Source organism: Gambusia affinis, linkage group LG08, assembly GCF_019740435.1.
Source record: "Gambusia affinis linkage group LG08, SWU_Gaff_1.0, whole genome shotgun sequence".
NCBI lineage: Eukaryota > Metazoa > Chordata > Actinopteri > Cyprinodontiformes > Poeciliidae > Gambusia > Gambusia affinis.
This window is the reverse complement of record NC_057875.1, coordinates 15,278,656-15,300,635: the sequence shown is the minus strand read 5'-3', so window position 1 is coordinate 15,300,635 and position 21,980 is coordinate 15,278,656. Positions and strand designations below refer to the sequence as shown.

The 21,980-nt window shown below is 37.3% G+C and overlaps 1 protein-coding gene across 1 annotated transcript in view; it reads left to right on the top strand.

The window, feature by feature from the left end:
* abtb2b (ankyrin repeat and BTB (POZ) domain containing 2b) overlaps positions 1-21,980 on the top strand; it is a 41,068-nt gene that overhangs the window by 2,767 nt on the left and 16,321 nt on the right. The window lies entirely within an intron of this gene.

Below are 21,980 nucleotides of genomic sequence, written 5' to 3'. Positions count from 1 at the left end.
GGTAGTCCAGTGATGAGTTGATTCATGAGCTAGCGCTGGGACAATGTAACAACCCTTTGTTTGTGGCCTACCACCAGCTCCCTGGAGCAGAGCTCTTTATTGTGGTACAATGGTTTTTTTGTTGTGTGTTCATGCAGCTTAACCCAATACAGAGGGATTGAAAACAAATGCTGGGGAGGCGCATGCCCCAGTGTTCATTATAGACAAATGAGAGGGAGAAACTGAGGGGTACATATAGACGTCAAAAGTCCTGCATTGAGGAAAGTTTTTATTATGAAGTACCATCATTTAATGCAAATATAGTCCACATGTGAAGCAAAGACTTGCATTTACTTCCAGCTAAGCCAGCATTTAACTAGATATACATACTTGCACAGTTCTTCACTGGTTTCTTAAATTTCCGATTCTGTTCAGCTTCCAGTGCCTTTAACTACCCCATCAGCTATTCAGCTGCAATGTACTGGACTTGACGGTTGCCACATGCTCAAGTTGGCGCTACATCATTGAAAAAAAGGTCCATTATTGAAACAGATGTCTTTTGCTTGAGTTTTCTAAGTGAACTATTTTGGTGAGTTCAGGTTTTTGAGGGGGAAAAAGAACATCTGTGTGCATGTGTGAGCAATAACAACACACTATTCTTCTGACCACTCTGGCTATTTATAGAATCAATACTGACCATGAAAGCCACATACCACTCTACCACCTGTAACTCCACACAACTGAAAGTATATACAGTTGGTGACCCCACAACTACCACCACCAAAAAGTAAAGACCCATTCAATGGAGATTAGAAGAAATAGAATACAGCTCCATCTATTAAATCTCCTCAATTTCACTTAATTTCTTTTTGTCTGTCTTTTTTTAAATTTTTTATTTTAATTTTAATGCTGGTTCTACATCTGGAACTGTTTAAGTCAGAAATGACTTCAACGGCTCCAAAAACAAAACTTTCTCCGTTCCTCCCTCCCCTCCCCTTGTCTTGCCCTCTCAGACTAAGTCCCACTTATTTTTCTCACCTCTGGCACCATCCCCCCACTTTTTTTTTTTTTTTCATTTACCATTGAATTTACATTTGCTTCATCTTTATCTGTTTACTTCTTCTGGTCTGCTGAGAGTGCATTAGAAGAACTCTGTTGCGATGTGCCAGGACCTCATTCATTTCTCGTGCGCATACTCATCCGCCCATAAGCTTTCACATGCATATACATACTCCTGAAACCAATTTAGCCTTGTTTTGCATGTGTTCAAATAGCTCCAAAGCACTGGCTGGACCCTCTACACCATACCACTATAAAGAAAATCCCTCATCACTCACTTATTCACACAAGAACAGGATTAAACTCTTCCCTGTACAGTTTGTACTGTGGAATACATTTAAGTGCGGAGTAGAAGCTTTGCTAATGGACAGTGGAAGTAGTTATTCAATCATTCATTCTTTATGAATGGCATGCAGATGTCTTTCAAGCTTTGGTCTGGATGTTACAATAATTTTCCAGTTGTAGTCTTGTTTGAGTACTCGTCAGCTTTTATTAAAATTCACTCAGACCGTTTTCCATCCTTCTTTTGAAACTAGTAAAGTAATTGGAAAGAATTTTGATATGAAAACTACCACATATGAGCCCATTGGCCACCAACAGCTACTTTTAACTTGCATTTATCCAACTTTTGCTCTTTTCTCTCATTTTATTTGTCATGGATGACCATAGTGGTGTGCTTGAGTTCAACATTCCAGAAGAGTGCTCTTCAGCTGAATTTAGCTATGTTCTTAGCTTGTACTTTTTTTGCTATAAATCTTTTTTATGCACATCTGCAGTAGGTTAGAAATTAATACAGCTGTTGTAAGCAACTAGACTTGATGCAATTGAAAATAGAATGTTATTAAAATAATTGTTCTTTAAATGTAATTATGAATCTACATAATTTATGTAGTTGCATAGCTATATGAATTATGTAATTATGCTTGATTCATTTAGATCAAGCTTAAAACATAAGTAAATTTTGTAAGAACTTGAGTTTTTAGCTCCAAAAACTCAACTGAAAATGTAATTTTCAGTTGCTTTTTAAAGGCGGCTTAGAGTGCATTGAAAAGGGAAAAAAAAACCATGTGATTTGCTGCTCTGTATTTCCCTAAATATGTAGTTAGTCCAGAAAGGGGCGTGGGAACCGTGGGCAGAAGTATGCAATGAAAACAGCCCAGAACTGTGGTCACACAAATGGGGAAAGAGGCACTCTGAAAATACACTCCCTGTTTCACAAACCTGGAGGCTGATCAAATTCAGATTGGGGGTAATGCATGTGGACATTACTTTTAATGGAGAAATCTTGAGAATACACACCCTGTAAATTTTCATAGATTTGACCAACTCAGCATTTTGCCTGATTATAATGACACAGAGTAAACCCCCTGTGCGGGGCAGTGTTCAAAGCCAAAAACATGTCTTTAGTGAATAATAAAGGATAATCCTTCACTAGACAGTACAATTTGTTTGTGGTTGAATGTGTGTCAGCTTTATGCTAGGGTGCATGGTTCACCCCGGGCTATTCCTATTCACAGAGATGGTCCATGTCACTGTTTTCACTGGGTTCTTGTCTGGTACCAGCTGTAAAAACACTGCCCTATTAGGTCAGTGGTGTGCACATGTGTCTGAATGCACTCGTCTTGTGAGCTTAGCTTTGTTTTTGTGGGCACCAGCCGTTCTTGTAAAACCATGAGTAATGGTTTCACAGATATGAAACCACAAAGTATTTGTCTGGTTTTTACCCACTAACACAGGTTGCAAAGTCTGTTATGCTTAAATATACCAAACCCATATTCATTTTTAACAGATTTTTAACTTTCCTATCTGTAGCTGTTTTAATATTTGATTCAGTTTTGATATATAGTTTAACTTTCAGCAAAGCCATTTGTATCATCACACCACCATGAGTCATGCTGCTTAAGAATAATCCACTGATGTGGAGGAACAAAGCTGAGAATAACAGATGTTCAAAAAAACATATTGAACAGAGATCAGGACATGAAGTAAACCATACACATGTACATTTAAAGTCACTGTCCAGTGGATACAAAGTCTGTGCCTACAGAGAACTGAAGAAGCTTGATTGACTTCAAACGTCCCTGCTTGTTTTCCCTGGAAAATGTTTCTTAGGTGTGGCACATTGATTGCCACACCTAAGAAATGATTGTTGTTTGTTTAAGGAAATCTGATTGACATGGTGGGTTGCGGCCTAATTAGCTAATGTGGGAAGCAAAAGGCCTGACTGAAGGATGGCTGGAATCTTGCAATGGCCGAGTGCATTGCTTTAATGATTGCAGTAATTTAAAGGGTTCACAGTAAATCCCACTATCCCAGGATGCAATCTGGTTTACAGACCAAACTGTCTATTATTATCAGATGTCATATTGACACTCTAGCTATCAGACTAACTTACTACTCTTTATAGAAAGAGTTATATTAATTTGTAATGTATAGAATTAGCATTTCTATACAATATCATATGCAATATTTCTTGTTGCATATGATAAGTATTATTCACTTACTTGTACACATAATTGAGATGACCATCATGGAAGTATTTTTGGAAAGTTCCAATTTAAAATGGAAAAGGTGAAATCAGAATAGTTGTTGACATTAGAGATGGAAAATGTCTAAACTAGATAACCTGGGTATATTTTCTTCAAAGCTGTAGATCATAAGTTGTAAAAGAAGTACCATTAGTGGTTAACATTTTAGTATTCATTATAAAAAGAAGCAAATTTGAATAAATTAACTGGAGAGCTGGTAAGCATGAACAGTGCAAGAATTGGTCATCTATGCACATGCATTTTTCTTTTTATTGGGAAGTTATCAAAAGATTAAAAAGAATGCCTGTTTCTTATTTGAGATTCATACATAATTTTTCCAACTTGAAACATGGATATTTAAACTTAATAACCACAAAAAATTGATAATTTGCACAAACAAGTATGTGCAAATGGATAAGTCAAATGGAAATCAGGTTTTAGCATTTTTGCAGAAGTTGCTCTTGTTAAACAAAATTTGAAAACCCCCATTGGATGAATAAAGGCAACCCTGAGTATCTATGAGTCGAAGCATAGTCATTATATTCTGAGAGTCTTAAATGTGTCATTCAGAAAATCTCTGCACCTAAACTAATGAAGTATTGTTTACTTACATTCTCCAAGATCTTTTAGATATCCAAACATAACCCTACAAATGTGGTAATTCTGACAAGGATGTCTTTTTTTTTCACCAAGTAGGCCTTTATCTCATTAACTCTATTTTTTTCTGATTAGTTAATTGTTATTTTAATTTATTTCTACTTTCTGTCAAGAGACCCCATGTTCTTAGTTGCAGTTTTAAATCTGCAGTGTAATGGCTGTAACAGACTACAGCTAATTGCTGTCCTATTTCAATGCCTGAAACATCATGAGCTGTAAAACAAAGATGTTATCCTGAGGAAGTTGTGAAAACATTTATGATGGCACAATAAACTGAAATAATGTAACTACTGATCTGCAGAGCCAAAGCTGAGAAAACATTTTTACTTTAGAATGAGCCAAACACACATTTATTAACGTCTTGGTGCTTTTCACTATGTCTTTGGTTGCTACTATTTGCACACCTTAGTTTGCATGTTAATATTTAAATAAAATATAAAGGAAAAATAGGGGAGCATCATGGCTAGCTATGACCTGGTTTTATATTTAACAAGCAAAACTTTGTCTTTTAGAACCTAGAAATGCTTAACAGGTGTTTATTAAAAGGTTATTGAGCCTCACTTTTTTTCTTTCCCGTAGTTTAACAAAGACCCTGGTTATACATTTGGACTGTGCATTCATCACTTTTAACATCTACCCCCTAATTACCATATTGGGGGCAGCATGTGCTACAGAAAACAATAAATGTTCTCAACATGCCCTACAATGGCTGCAGTTTTTGTAAGAAAACATCTGGCAACAGCCTCGACCCTCTCAAAGTTTATTTAGAGATGGTTAGATAAAGTTGCTTGATTTGACAAAAAGGAGAAACAAACAATGCTTAGTCTTTTTTTTTTTTCCTAAAGAGCTCACTGATCTCATGAATGGTTAACTGAGGTCTTTGTAATGTGGTCTTCATAACCCACCAAAATAAATTTGTTTCCTGGTTCCAAGGATAAAATGTACCAATCATCACTGTTTGGGATATTTAAAAGAATTATACATCTACTTACACTGCTTTCACTGTGTTTTGTGCTAGCTAACTCAAGAAATCTGTTTTTGCTAGTTTTGAAGCATTTTCTTGGAGATTTCAAGGTAAAATTGAATCACTGATAATTTCAGTCAACGAGGATGTTTGTGATGAGGAGAGAAAGCTCATATGAGTGTCAGGGACTGTGTGGAACCAGATTTGCGTAACTATGGTTTGGACATAATAACCCCTTGCTGTGCTCTTTGGAGAAATTTGTTTGAGTCTGACTCAGGTCAGTCTGAGCCAAATCTTTGCTGCTGAAGAGGAGCCTCTCGATGGCGAATTGCTGGAGTAAATGCACATATACATGCACACTAAAGCTTCAATTGCTTTAGTATGCATCAGAAGAAAAAACAAATGTACCTTCTGAATGTTTTACTCTAACTAGAAAAGTATATCTACTCCCTCTTTTTTTTTTAAAAAAGGCAGAAATGTTATAAGCTCACACATTTAAGGTACACAACTAACTGAGCTTTGTTAAGTTGATATGGAATATTTAGTCAAGCTAACAAGTTTGAATTTTCTGTGACTTTCTGTTAGTCTCACTCACTGAAAGACAAACTGTTTTGACTGTTATATGCTTTTTATTTTACTGTGCTCAGGAATTGAAAATTTGCTGGTTTTTAGCTCATTAAACAACATTACATAATTAAATGCAAAGCACCAAGTTTATTCAGTTTCTTTTTGTTTTGTTTACACATTCTAAATTGCAAATCTGCTGGTACCTTGTGGACACACGCGCATCTCTTCAGACCATATTTATCTTATCTGAATGACGGTGTTCTAATTTGAGATGGTTTTCACAGAAGCTTGATAAGATGCTATAATACTCTGGATTATGTATTATTAGAGGAAATTAATGAATAAATATAAAGAAAATAGTGTTTTTCTTGTCAAATATCAGTTAAAAATTGTATTTTTTTGTTTGAAAGAAGAATCTATGCTGTATAAATCTGCAGATCTCTTTTCACTGCATTTCTTAAAAACAAGCTTTTTTTGTTGTTTCTTTTTTTGCTTGTACAAAGAGCTTTTAGTTTATCTTTTGTTTTCTATATCTGCTGTGTGTTTACCAGTGAAAGGGTGGCAGCAATGTTTTGCTGAAGGCAAGCACAGTCTGAGTAGTCTCAATAATCTGAGATTTTAATGTGCACACAGAGTCCCAGTGAACCCTAATGCGCAGGTACAAATGGCGTTAACGTCACACAGCCTTGTGGTCAGGTAAACAGCTGAGCTGACTGGGACTTATGAATTAGCGCTTAAAGTGATACTGCGACTAACTGCTGTATCTTTTAATATTGTTGGCAGGTATGATAAAATGGCCTAAAAAACACAGTTCACTTCATGTGTTGAGCAGTAATTTATATCTCACCTTACTTTTCAAGGAGAGTTTTAAAAAAAACACTAACAGTCATTTTATTCTTCAGATGGAGGAATGGTCGAGAGGTAAATTTGTTACAAAGTAAAATGTGCAAGAAAGCTCATAAAAAATTGTTGCTAGAATTAAACATGCGTGTCACTGTCCATTGGCCACTGTGCCAAGTTCTGTCAGTGGCTAGCCCATAATGAATGGGTTTGGCTAAATTATGCTCCTGTCATAAGTAGGTCACTGCTGTCTTTGATATTTTTCCTCCAAAGTTTTTGCTTTGATTTCCATTCTGTAATCTTATTGTGATGGTGTCTGCACTTCATAAGGGGACTGCTTTGTGTTTGCATGTGTTGCTTTAGGGTTTTTGAATGCTGACTAACATAGGCATACAGTCTGTGTGACAATTAGCGACTGGTTATGTTAGAAGCTGTTTGACTCAAGCCAAGAACATGCAGATCATTGTGAAAGAAAGTCCCAAATTGAAAGAGATTAGCTTTTCTTTTCTTTGAAAATTCCATTGATAATTACATTAATACAGTGTTAATTCCTCTCTACTTTTATTTTGTTCTTTGCACCACCCACTGCTTTTTCTGCAATCCTGTATCTTTTCACTGTGGAATGTGTTTTTTGGGTGACCAAGCTTTGAGCTTCATCAGCAACAACACATGTGTAAACAGAACTTGCTTGAACCACTTTCTGTCCACATCACAGTGCATTCCCCTCCCTCCCAAACTTATGCTATAACTCCACCAGTGTGGTTTTGAACTAATTTAAATTGTGATCTCAGAACGGTTTTCTGTCTGTGTGCTGTCATACAATGTCTGATCTTTATTAAGACCTCACCCAACATCTGATTTTTGGATTTTTAAAATCATTGTTATACTCAATTCATATTGATTGCAATCCGTTTTTCCCCAATCTTTTTATTCTGTCTGTTACTTTTGCGTTGCACTTCTCATCTTTTTGTAGTTCCTTCTTAGGAGTACACAATATGCTAAAGCCATTTTATGCTAAAGACATGGACCCCTGTTCATAGTGTCATCTAAAATACATCAAGGTCATCTTGGAGAGCATACAGTACGATTGACAGAGCCACAGTGGTGCACACACACACTGCATATTTGGAGCAAACTTCAGAATAAGGCTTCCTGGAATTCTCTTGTGGTTGGTGAAGGGAAGGAGCACATTTAGCGGGCCATTTGGAGAACACATGTGGGCACAGGAAAAGCAGACGCCATCAAGTAGGACACACTCTTCTACAGTGTTCAGCTGCCTTTCTTTCAACGGGATATCTGCATCTTGTGTCCACCATGTGTGGACCTCCTTTCAGGAAGTAAAATAAACAGTTCAGTTCCCAAAGGGAACTAAAAGAAAACGTCTGCTTTTCAGTGCAGTCAGTTACAAAACATGTCACAATTTGCTGAGGAGTGAAATATAAATCTTTTGGTGGAACTGTTTATTTATTTTTATTGTAGACCTAAAACACATTTTTTCTATATATACATGATCATCATAATCATAATAACCTGATTTGGGTTTTAAGTGACAGGCAGTCACTTAAAACTGCCTTCTTTTTGCAATGACACTCCAACAAGATACTTTTACCTTTGCATTTTAGGGTGATGGTGGTCCTTATATGATAGATCTCTTGGGATGTCATCCAACTAATTAGGGAACATCTGTAATGAGTGGCTCTTGTCAGAGTTGGTTTGTGTTTGGATGGGTTGCGTGAATTAATGGCCTCTGTCTATTCAGTGACATCTGTTCTGTCACTTTTTGTTGGCCAGGCTGTTACTGTGCAGTGTTTGCCATCTGTGTGTCACCTCAGGTCACAGACAGTGCTGGACAAACCACACCCCAGGAGTGGTGGCCAAGTTTACCTCAGTGGCCGTATGATCAGCTTATAGAGGATGTAAATGGGTGGAGGTGGAAGATCGGTCGTGTGATGTAAGCTGGAATTTCTCACCAAAAGGATACCTTCTTATGATCCCTATATGTTCCCTTCTTCCTCAATGTCATACTTTGTGATATGTGATTTGGGTTTTGTGACGAAGCAGGTTGGCTGGATTCTTCAAATCTTGAATTTGAATCCATTTGTTTTCTTTTGCACCAGTTTCTCCAAAGCACATTCCACCCAAGCGACCATTTCCAGAGTACCGTTGCTGTGTCACGATTTGGCACAGGTTTTTTTTTTGTTTTTTTTTCCCCCATTTTTTTTTTCAGACTCTGCACATGGAGGCTGCAGAGGAAGTCAGTCAGACAGAAACTTAACAGACCACAACTTTGGTCTGAGAGCATTTCTGCTTTTTAGGTGCTTTAGAATTGAGGTGGTGGGTCTGACATGGTCTAACAACTTCCAGTAAAAACGTGCTGATGGTAACTTATTTAAGTAACCTTTGTTTTAAAACTACCGTACTCTCAATATGTGATTTTTCTGTTTTGTTTGCAGTCAAACATATTTCTAAGCTAAACTTGTCTGTCTTGCAAGCAAGAAATAACCAGCTTTCAGGGTTAAAGCTGCATTGTTCTTTACACCTGGAATACACGTTGTGTATTTTATTAATTTCGACTAGATGCTACTGTAAAAAATTGCACGCATCAGCTCCATCTAACTGATCTATAGTCACAAGCATACATTTCTGTGTTGTTTATTTTTATCTTTTTTTTCTGGTTACGTTTTAAGTAACAATACATATGTATGCTGTATGCATACATCAACACTGCACGTTTCTTTATACAGCTGTTAAATAGTGTAATAAAAGTATTGTAAAGGCACACTGACAGCAATTATAATGTAGTGTGCCATAAATTCACTAACAGGGGTCAAGAGGAAGTTGTTAACAGGGATAAGTGGAGCAGTGTTCTATTAGGCAACTCCACCAATAATTGGATGCTTTGTTCAATAATTGTCTCCTCCCTTTCGAAGCTTTCTGTTCCCTAAATAAGGACCCCTTTTGGAAAGTTCAGTCTTGCACGAATGAAGGGATTGTATAGCTTGACAATGGAGGTGTAGGAGGCAGATGTGTTAGTGGTTTAGAGTTTCAATGGGGAGGTATTAAGCCTTAGGAGCAGTGCGTCATAAAACAAGCAACACACACCCAGTTGGTCAGCTGTTTCCCAGAGAGGTCCAGTTTGAGCAGCCCAGACTAATCCAAGTTCTGTCATGCTAACATTTAAACAAATTCGTTCTATTTTCCTATGTTTAAAGGTTTCTGTTTTCACATGAGAAGCACAGAGTAATTCCCAACTACAGGCAATGATCTGACTTTAAGAAAATGATGGATTTAAAACTCAGGACTTCTGACTGGAAGGCAAACACATATGTGTGTACTTAAAGTGGGAGGAAATGTCTTGGAGATTCTTTGTCACTCTGATAACATTGTGGGTCTGTCCTGCTGCCTGAATAGACATAGATAACAAAATGAATACAACTGCATACTGACTCAGCTAAACTTAAATAATTTGGATGGAGACACAAACAGATGGGGAAAGTGTTTTATTTTTTTGTTTTTTGTTTTTATATGGAATTTGTGGACTTTATTTGATATCTGTGATATCTAGTTTATTTTTAGGAAATAGCAGGTGGGGCTAAGGGTCAGCTCTTTTTGGTGTCATCTTTGCTTTCCAACATTAATCTCAAATGTAAAGAACTGCATGGCACAACATACCGTGCAGTTCTCCACTGCACTCACTGTGTTTTGTTTTTTAGAAATGAATCAGTAAAGTACTCCCAAATTTCTTAAACACAAACTTAGAAAAAACATTTTAATATAAATGGATTCACTTTTTCATGTGTTTTTTTTTTCTTACTATTACTTACACGTTTGAAAGGATTACTGTGGCCATTAGCTCCATGCAGGGAAAGAAAAACCTTGGCTGAGCTCTGCTTTGACACAGTGGAAGGCTGGAAGTTTCCCCCAAGCTCCTCATCTCTCAGTTTTTCTACTCCTTTGACCTTCCTCTGTTGGTTTTTGCTCCACATGCAGCTGCTGATCCATGTGTTCTGCAGTGGAGTCTTGAAATGCAATTATTCTATTTTGTAAAAGGGAAGTAATAGAAACTAGTAGCAGGCAGTGCATTCAGTGAGGCTTTGATTTTAATGCACCTTTAAGTGAAAAGCATTATGAACTTTTACAAAGGTGCACAAGTAGAAAAGTGTCAAATGTGGGATTTTGGGAATGGTTCACAATGGCAATTCAAGTATAGAAATGCATTAAAGTAGTGATTCTCCATTGTTTTATTATTTTTCAAAGTACTACTATACAGACAGATTTTATAAATAGGACTTGTGCTTTGACAGTTTGTTGTGTAATGTCATAAAACCAGAAAAGAAAAACTACTGTATTTATTGGTACCATGTGATTTAAAAATGCCATTTAACAATGTATAACATTTTTACTCAGATGTTGACATTTCCAGATTTCAAATAGAGACAATTAGCTGACACATCCCAGTGTTGTCAGAACTTCAATTGGAAAAATGTAGTTTCCCTACAAGCCTGACTTCAAAATCTAGGTTAGTAGCTTATCTTGTATCCACCCATCAATCCATTATCTTCCGCTTATCCGGGGTCCGGTGGCAGAGGCAGAAGCAGAGAGCCTTAGACTTTTGGGCCAGCTCCACTGGGGAAATCGGCTGAGTAACTTTTTGGTCCAGCTTGTCCAGGATGCAAAAAATTGGTCATTTCTGCAATCCTTAGGTTTTCCATTCTCATCAAGTCTCTCAAAAAGGTTTATCTATCATCCTGTGGTGAGCATGTTGGAACAATGTTTGAAACACATTAGCTTTTGTTGTTAATACCAGTTGGTGTGGTCACTGAGTGTATCTGTTAGGTATCCCCACTGGTTTTTGACTTGTCTCTTCCCCATTTCCTCCCCTGAACTTCTTTTTTAGACATTTGAGGATGGGAAAAATCAGGTTTGAACTCTCAGATCTTTTTTGCCATGAGTGCTTTCATAGCTGTATATCACAGTTAAAATGTATTTACTTTGCAATTGCTTATGCCAAACATTCAGAGTACCACCAAAGGTCACTCTAAGTTTGTAGTTAAGCACAGAGGAGCTGCAGTCAAGCTACAAGGGAGATTTTTTTGCTTCTATTCACTTCTATATCAGTCTATGGACCAGAATTTTATGTGAAACAAAATGTTTAGGTATTGGTAGCGAAATGAGGTTTACTGCTAACTGAAAGCACAGGATGGTCAAATATGTGTTTTGCATTTTAATTCGATACTCTTGAAAATGTTCTCTCTTTTCTTTGTGGCCTTTGCTTACCATTATCTGAGAAATGAATCGGAGAAATATTCAAGCTTCTTTGGCCACTTATTTTGTAACTTTTTTACTCCTTGTTCTGGTTTTCCTATTTCTTGGCTCTCAGCCACAGTCTGTTTTTGCCAGGTCCCTCCTGGCTGAAGGTGAGCCAGTGATTTCCTTTACAGACCTTCTGTTGCCTTTAGACTCCTGGGAGCCTGCTTCAGATAGGACTCTTTTAGAAAGCCGTTCTACATTTAGAACACCTAGTCTTAAATGTTTTTATTCATTTTATTACAAAGTGGTTTTTTTTTGTTTTTTATCAGCTAAGCGTGACCTCACTTTAGGCAGAAGATATATATTTTTTCCTGTATTTCTATTTCAAACACCATTACGAATATCTTATCATATCCCCAGCTTGTTCTTATCATGTTGTGGTGTCTCTAGTGGCAAAAGGTAAAATGTAAGTAATTATCACCCTTCTGTTTCTGAAAGCCCATTTGAGACATCAGGGACTGAAATTGGAGAATGGGAGTTGTCAAGTGTGGGGAAACCAATGCTTGCATTTTTCCTGCTTATTGCTTTGCGTCGTCCAAACCCCAACCCTGAACGGTTGGCGAGCAGCTGGACGAAATGTGCCAACAGCCTCCTCCCCTGTCTGTCTGCCTATTTGTGGTTATTGGCTTAGAACAGGGCAGGAAGTTCAAAGATGTAACGGTGGCTTTAAAAAATGGATAAGGTAACACATAATGCGGAAGTTAAAGATGCAGCTTATTTTAGCTAATCTGACGGATAACATTCATATACAAAATTAAGACATGAGGGTCTTGTGGGGATTTTCAGCTGTTATCATGGCTTTCAAAAAGACTGTGGGGGGAAAATGGAAGGAAAACAGGCTTGACGCTTTTTGTTTGTGTAAGAACTTTGTCAGTGTGTGCACAAGAATAGCTCTCATCTCCCAGTAGGTTACACACAAACATTACCCCTAAAATGTTCACACACACGCCACCTCCTTTAAAATGTCTTTAGCTGCTGGGCAATGTGCTCTGTCTGGGAAGAATAGAGGGGTTTGTGTGTTTTTAGTGTGTGTGGTCAGGATGTGGCTTGCACCTCTCACTCGTCATGATTTACTAACAATACCATGGTGGTTAGACTCAGATACTCAGCACATATCACAACTCAGAGTTGGTTTACTGTGGTTTACTGTGAAAGGTACTTGGAAACTATTCACTTTTTTTTGTTCACATTATAATCAAGATTTAATCAGTCTACATTTCATTCATACTGATTTATCTTTTTCTTTGAGGGTTTTACCAAAACAAAACCAAACTTGGTTTTGCCAACATCCAAGTTTCAGTGCTAATGGGTTTATTAGAATTCAGTAAAAATCTGTCGGCCATTACTAAATCTGTTTGATTTGCACCACAGAAATGTAAGTTGAATCTTCTTTTTCTACTTGGGAAGAATTGTATTGGCCCACATATTCTCATGTACACACCGACTCTTGTGTGAATTACCCAGCTTCCTAAACTCACAAAAGGCAAATTGACCCTGGCTTTTATATTGTTTGTTCTGTCTTAAAACATTATGTGTGCTCTGGTTTTGTGGTATAAATAAATGTGACAAGTTAAGAATTACACAAGGATTTGAAAAAAGGTTATCTTTCTTTGACAATATCTGTATTTTCTCTTTTTTTATATACTTTCTTCTCCTGTTTCCTTAGTCTGAGCTTTAATGGGTGGCCCATGGAGAACAATGGAACAGAATCTTCTTACATCTTTAGTACATCTACATACACACAGCGATACATTTATGAAGACAGTTTCATTAAAACAGTTTACTGGGATTAGGGATTTTAAGTGGTGCTTAGATGTCTGTTTAAAAGATATAAATGAGACAAAGTCAGGCTTGTCTCTGAGACCTGAAATAGTAACAGCTGGGAATGCATCATAATACAACCTCATCTACATATGTGCACACATTCTCGCCTCCTGTAGCTTTGTTTGCGTTGCTGCCAAGCCTGTGGCTTAGAAATGTGTGAGCGAGTGATCATTGTAGCAACTAAACAGCAAATTTTCTTCAGACTGAGGATCACACTTGATTGCAGAAAGAGTACCTTGAGCAACTCAGGTTTATTATATCTGAGTCTGAAATGGCTTTTGTTTAACAGTTTTTGGGGTGGGGACCTGCATACTTTGGACTTGGTGTCATAGATAACGTTGAAGCATTTGAAATTCTCAAACACTGAGACTTGGATTGTTATCTGAAATACTGTTTAATGCATTCTTGGTTTGATGGATTAATATGAGTGATAGGTGTTGAATAAACACTCTAAATTTAGATTATATATTTTTCATGTTTTTCTCCTTGACTCCAGGAGTTCGAATAATTTAATCAGGTTGGCTGTTCTGGTATCCAGCCTGCAGTCAGCATTGTAACAGACATGATAACGTGTAGCTATCCAACTTTAGTTTTAAGTGTTTTTAAGAAGAGTAACGAGTTACCTACTGCATTTACGGGGGGAATTGCAGTATTTTTATTTGTTTTTTTCTATCTTGAGCAAGGGGAAAATGTAGGAGCCTTCTTTGTGTTAGCTAACTGGAATTGCCCAGCAATAGGTGGGGGAGGACTATGAACTTCTTCTGACAACCCATAAAGACCTAAAACTATAAGGACTGTGTGATGGGGCTATTGTAGCTAACTTGTTAAATATGTGATATAGATACCAATATCTTCCTATTATCAAAAATGATAAGTTGCAGCATCTCATAATTTCCTACAAATAGGCTAAAATAAACACATAACTGAAGGAGAAAAAGACTAATCAAATTATTAAATTTACACATTTCAATTATTTTATTTGTAATCCAATTTGTCAAACCACACTTTAAGAAAAATTTGGACCATAAATAACAGTAATTTTGTATCGACAAAGTGACCACAACAAACCTTTGTCTAGCATTTCAGGGTCTTCTATAGAGCGGGCCACCACATGGACACTTGTAGGCTCATTGACACCCTAAAGAGGATGCCCTGAATGTGTCTTTGTGTGTTGAAGTCTGACTTTGGGGTCAAGAGATGCCATAACTACATAACAGGAAGGTCATTTTTAGCAGGATCTGTTGAGATAAAGGCACTCCCTCTGTGTTCAGTGTGAGTGTGGGGGTGGACTATAAGAGTCAGGGGTTAGCTGTAAACCTACTTGGGTGTCAGATGGATCCTAAAGCCTCTTGAATAAGCTGACTGGTGTAGTGAAAGGTATTTTACGACCTCCTGCTAAAGAGGTGACCCTTGCGGTTTCTGACACACCCAGGTCATCATCGTCCTGATGTGCTCTTCTGCAGTCATCTGTGAGTCTGACACATGGCCCAATGATTTTTGCTTTGGATGATATCTGAACACTTGACATGTCACATTATTAAAGGTTGTTCTACTGTGTGTTTGTGTGTGTCCAAACTTACCACACATAACTTATCAGAAAACCTTTGTTGATCAGAAGTTGGGTGGTCCATTGATTTAGTATTTATTATACTGCTTTAAAACAAGTTCCATCCATGGCATTGATTTCCTGACTAATTACACAAGGTGATCTTCCCACTCCCAACATTATCCTTTATGACCATAATGCATCTCCTCCCAGTATTGAACTCTTTTAGTCTTCTGCTTAGAGGGTGATTCTTGTCAACAATGCCTCCTAGCTTTAGAGTCGGGCAGATGTGAGTCAAGCAATCCTTCTCATTACTGCTCTTAGAGTGCTGCAGGCCTTCAGTACCAAGCCCTGCTCACTTCACTTTACTGAAGCAAAATGATGTTGACTTGCAGCAATGTCCTATCATATTTATCTTATTATCTTACCCCCATCAAGTTTTAATGGGATGGAATGAATGTTCAGGGTATTCTCTCTTAATGCAACTTTGATTGGAATTTTATAGTAGTAGAAAGGTTAATGCAGCACTCCTGTACAATTAGGTTTCTATCTTTAAAAAGACAGAATGGGCTCCAGTGTGTAGGGAGCTGACTTTGCAGATTTGGATTACCTAAGAATCTAGGTGGGATGAAAAGTGAATTTATTTATGGTGTCTGCTTTACGTGAACAATAAATTTAGTTAATTTTCAGACCTCTATGTCAATTAAGTTTGCATTATTTCACTAGAAACATTTTAAACAGCTGTTTGTCATTATAGAGCTTTTATATAAAAATTTAATGAATTGATCTGTCAGTGTAAAAATATGGAGTTCATTATTCACTCTTGCTTTTGGACATTTAAATGTGCACTAAATCACATGTTGCCTAATGGCACCTTTGTTTATTTTTTATGTGAAACTGAATTGAAATATTTAGATTAGCTGACTTTAAAAAAAAAAGAGGGTGGATACACATCAGGATAAAAGGAATTAAGTACAAATGCTTCACTAATCCTGATAATCATCCCTTTGCCACCACCCTTATTTTTTTCCTTACAGTTTGACTCGCAGCATAAGTGTACTCATTTCCCAGCCCAACCCAGAATGTTAGTCAGCAGAAAGCAGCTTTAGATTTACAAGGGGGGATTTTGGATCCAGTTCTTTGAAACGTCAGACATTTTGGGACAACTAGTTTATTGAAAGAAAAAAAGGCATCTAGATTTTATGTAAAGGTATTTTACTCGATTTATATGAACTGACCCTTAAACACTATTCAGTGAATTACTTGTGTTTGTGTGTATTTCTTACAAAGTGAGTCAGTCTTGGGTTCAGCTTCAGACCTTTTGCTCAATGGGCATGTTGTCTGCCATCTAAACTGACTGGTTCCCTGTTTTCACTCCCAGGATCCTGCTGAGAGCAAACTGGCTGGTCACACGTGTACAGAAAGAGAGCAGTTAATGTGAATACACACTCTTCTAAATGCACGTGCACACTTTTTTGCTCTGGTCCAAATGATGTAGTAGTAGTATTAGCTAAGAGCTAAATAGGCGTTTGCTTGTTCTTTATAGGGGTTAACTGTTCCTTTTTGAAATGAGCAAATAAAACATCCAGCCTTGATCTGTTATATTCATTTAAACATAATCATATGTACCTCATAGATCTGTGACAGAGTTTTTCATTTTGCTCTTGTCAAGCTCTTCTCCTCCTGAGACTGGTTCTTGATGGTGACTTCATCGTTGTAAAAGTTGATTGCATTAGGAGTAAGCGTGTTTGAGGTTAGATGTTTATGTGAATCTGTTATTCCTGTAGTAACAGTCATTCTGTGTCATTAGAGAGACGGACCCAACCTCAATTTACCATATAGCATATTTCCAATCCCATACAGTTTGGGGAACCATGAACCAATAAAAACTAATCATTCAGTAATATTGTCCCTTTGCTGAACAGTATGTGATGTGGTGGCACATATGGAAATTGAGATTCTTGAATGTGACTGGATTGCCACAGGCACCACTTTCACAGCCTGGAATGTAAAATGTAAAACAAGACTGGAAGATCAGGGAGTAAAGGAGGGAGAGGATAAGAAGGAAAAAAACTGAAGTCATGTTGAGGACTACGGTTAGTTTTGTAGATTTTGTGGGGATCTAAAACTCATCGTTCTGAATCCTACGTCTCCTAATTTGTGCGATTTGTTTGAGGGTGTTTGCTTGGTATGTTGCTGCATATCACATTTACAACCTCAAAATCATGTCTTTGCAAGGTTGGTTCTTAATTGGGTTATTGCAGTCATTGCAGTCAGTGTCATAAGAAATGACTATAACTACTAAAGAACTACAGAGATAATAATTTAAGCTACTATCCTATATGAACAACTAATTTATAGTAAGTTGACTTTAATTGCAAACACCCGTATCTTACTTTCTCTGGAGAATGCAGAATTTTTCTAAAACCATGCATAGATTATAAGCTGAAATCTCATTTGTTGAGAAAGCTTAAAGCTCATAAAGTAGAAATAGAAACTTTATTGTAAGACATCCAACCTTCCTAGTACCTGTTGAAGTTTTGGTTTCTTTAAATATTAGCTTGAATAAACTCCAAAAATCCCTCCATAGGAAACACAAGGTTTAAGAATCTTATTTTGTTTTTAAAAGACCTTACTTATTCTAGAATAACAGTGTTTTTCACACTGTAAAAACTTCCAAACCAAATACATGTTACTGCAGCATTAGATATGGTGTGCTAACTGATGAGGAGGAAATTATTGGACTTGAGCCTTAAACTTTACTATTTCATGGTCAGTCCTAATTAAGTTAATCAGAAGGTATTACTGGTTTGTTTGTTTTTTTGTTTCTCTCTTCTAGTTATCTGTCTAGCAGCAGGTTTTCTCTCAAATGTTTCCACTTGGTTTAGTCTAAATGTTCCATTTTGGTGATTAATGATGTTTGTGGTTATTCAGACACTGACTTGAAGTCCTCTTCCATACACCTGATAAGGTTACTTCCACTCTAGGCCCCAGCTGTGCTCCATCTCTGACTCCTTGAAGCCAGGGTCGACAGAGGTGTCAGGAGGATGCCGACCAGACCCCATTTTGCTTGTCTGTCACTACCTGTGATTTATCAAACTCTGACACAAAAGTGTCACTGTGTATTTAGTAGATCACACCCACTTCTTTAGCATTTAAATCAGTACCATATCTATTTGAGCTCAGGTATTTCAGTGAATGGGCTCTTCAGTCAAATCTGAGATTAAACATGAGCCGTTTTGGGTTATGAATATGTCTGTCATCTATTCATGTAGTTTCTGTTTCTAAAGACACACTTGTAGGTCAACATGTCAGATGATGATTTTTTTTTTACCCAAACAGTAGTACACCACACTATGTTTCTAAATGCCCCTCTGTCTTGCTAAGAGTTTGTTTAAATAAGTATCAGAAGGAGGGTTAGCAGAACAGGCAAGCACATTTTTAACCTCACATCCTCAAACACTGCAGTTAGTGTAACTGAATAAAGACGGTCCTTCTCAGACTTTCGGAGACATACATGTGCCTTTTATAATATTAGTCTTCAGTCAGCATTTTTTGCTAGGAACCTCATGCTCATTGCTTCTGACAAAAGAGTTATGTATTGCACATAATGTAAAAGCAGGGAGAAGGAATGTGGTGATGTGTGAAAAACAGGTGTTTTGGAGCATTTACATGTGGAAAACAAGAGGTTGGTCCTTTGAGTGAGGAATCACATCTGGCGTATGGATTCCACAGAGGAAAAATGAAGCACAACTGTTTCTTTTCTTGTGTGGAAAAAGACACGCTCACTGAAAGATGGGGGATCAGAAGGTGGTGGGAGGGACACACACACCCCATTACACCCTTGTCAAACACTGTACTGTTGTGTGCAGTGGAAGAAGCTTACAACTCCCTGGACCAGAATCAGAACTTCTTTTTTCAGCAGGGGAAGTGACTTTGAAGCCCTCTCTTCCTGAATGCTTTGATCTGTCCACTCTGTAATGAATGAGGTGGCTGTTAAAGAAGAAGTGGCATGTGTTGATGCATTTTTTTGTTTTTATGTTGTCCTCTGTCTCAATTTAAATTAAGTGACAGTTTTCCTTGAGTTTACTGAGCAAGCTAGCATGACTGTATCATTATGTCCTAGACACACTCACTCGTTGGTAGACATAACAAAGTAAGTATGGCTTGTGGGTGGGAAAAGAATTTGGCAACAAAAACGACAAACATAAAACTTGAGACATGTTGGTGAAAAGTAGCAACAGGGTACCTACACAGTCTAGAAAAATATACCATTTGCTCTTTACTTACTTCTACTGTTTCACATTTTTCACCTCAAGTATTCCCAGCATTCTCTCAGAGCTTTTTAAATCTTAATTACGACTATATACTTAAGGTGTGAGTAAAGGGTACTTTATTGACAAGCAGTGTTACTGAATGGCTCTTAGGATACAATAGCCTACCAAATACTTTATCCTAGCAGCATGTCCCACACTGCTAAGATGAGGATTATGATTTAGTTTGTGCTATTCTAGCACACATTAAAGAAAACTTTGTGTATCGATTAATGTCCTTTTCAAAATGAGACAAGTGCGTGGTTCTCTGGAAAAAATAAATGGTGATAACAACCTAAATAACTGATACGAGAAGCGTGAACATTCCCAAAAGACTAGCTATTTTATCTAACAATACTCCCACGCATGAGTCTGGTTAGACAAAAGGTGACTTGAGAGATATTAAGATAATTCATTAGAAACAAAGTGATGCAGCATAGTGATGTGGTGGAAAAGCAGTGGAACATCGCCTCATGAAGAATTTACTTTTTTAAAATGTTTTGTGTTTCTGTTTTTTACAAAAAGAGATAAAGAAAGTTGCATTTTTAGGACAAATTTGTAAGCTACAATTCTAGTTTTAGTAAGAAACTTGATCTGTTTAACAATTTTACAAAAAAATGCTTTCCTCTGCTCATGTCCAGTAACTCAAATGAAGAAGTAATCCTTTCCCATTTATGTTGTTGCTAGATATGCATTTGTTGCATGGAAAAATTGTGTGAAAACAAATACATTGTAAATGTATACTAACCTTGGTAATAACCATGTTGGGCTAAGTTGAGATAAAATGGCTGGAGGGAGAAAAGTTTGAATGGGTGTGTAAAACTGCCACAGGCTTTGTGGTAAGTTTCAGCTGTGATTTGCAGCTGAGATTCCCACATGACATGTGCAGGGTCAACCTCAGAAATGGAATCATAAGAGCCTCAGAAGAATGAATCCCTCGTGTCACTTGTCTCCAACCTCTGCCTTACACAACTCAGTCCAATATTTTTCTCCAAGTATTCCCTTAGTTGGATGACTCATTCCACTTCCTAAATGCTGTACATGGTCACCACCTCCCTTCTCTCCCTTGTATGCTCAGAAGTGCCAAAAAATGATGTGCAGATTGGAGGAGCTGCTGGTATTAGTGGTGGTGGGGACAGGCCCTGGTTGGCTTGCAGACCAAAATAAGGTCCAAATGACGCAGACTGGGGTTCAGTGGTAAAGCAACTAGAGGATTGGTACTGTGGGAAAAACTGACATTTACTCATAGGTTTTAAAAGAATCCATTGGAGTTTTATTTACATTAGCACAGGTTTTGCTTTGGTACCGCATCAATGATGATTTATATTAAGTATGTTCCTCAAATTTCTTAGTACGTTTGTTCTGAATGCCAGTAGAGGATATGTGTGCGTTCACTGCTGACTGCATGTCGGCATTCCCAGCTACTTCACTTGAAGTGACCTTAAACATGCAGCCAAAGCAACAATGGAATGTTGTAGAATCAAAATAAATTGAATATGGCCCTGAATATGGCCCAGTCAAAGGCTAAATGCAATTGAGGATTGGTGGAAAAGCTTAAAAAAATGCAGTTAAATTCTATCAAACTAATCTGAATGAGCTTTAGCCAATTTTAGATTTCTACTTTATTTTTAAAGACTGTGTATCTATTGTGTGTTCAAAAAGGTGCACATTGTATAAATTAGACGGTTGCAATGAAAATACAAGTATGCAAAAATAGATGCAGTGTTACTTTGAATGAGACTGAACAGTCTTTGACAGCAGACCAATGCTGCAGAGAATATTGTAATTGAGTTTCTTTGATTTTCATTTTTGAAGTTTCTCATCTAACCCACTACTCTTGTCTTTATAAAAATATACTGTACATTGTTTTCTTGTTTCCTTTCTGATCAGCGTTTTGAAACAATGTCTCCTTTATGGGGAGTAACATCATATCATGGACCAGAAACGCATGAGAATATAATTTTAGGGACAATATCCAGGGGTGGAAGTTAAAAATGATGCAGCTCTTTTTTGTGCATCATAAATATATCAGAAATCTTTTTTCTTCTTCTCTTTATTATGCCCAAAACTAAACAAACCCACATTTCAAATAATTTCCACATTACTGAAGTAAATGGGCCAAAGCTGCTGGTTCTATTCCGAACCAGCAGCTTTACCTCACTGCAGCTCTACCTCACTGCATGGCATAAAGTATATGCCTCTTTCTGGAGCCAAGAAAAAAAAAAGTTGTCCTTCAGGCAGCTCACAAGCACATTAAACGGTTTGATCTACATCAGATTACAACACAGCCTGGTTTATACACGCGCTGTGCAGAAAAGCTAACAAGAAGGAGGCAGAGGAATACAGAGGCAAAGAAAAAAAATTGAAGTTTGTCTTCTTGTCATTGGCTGCTA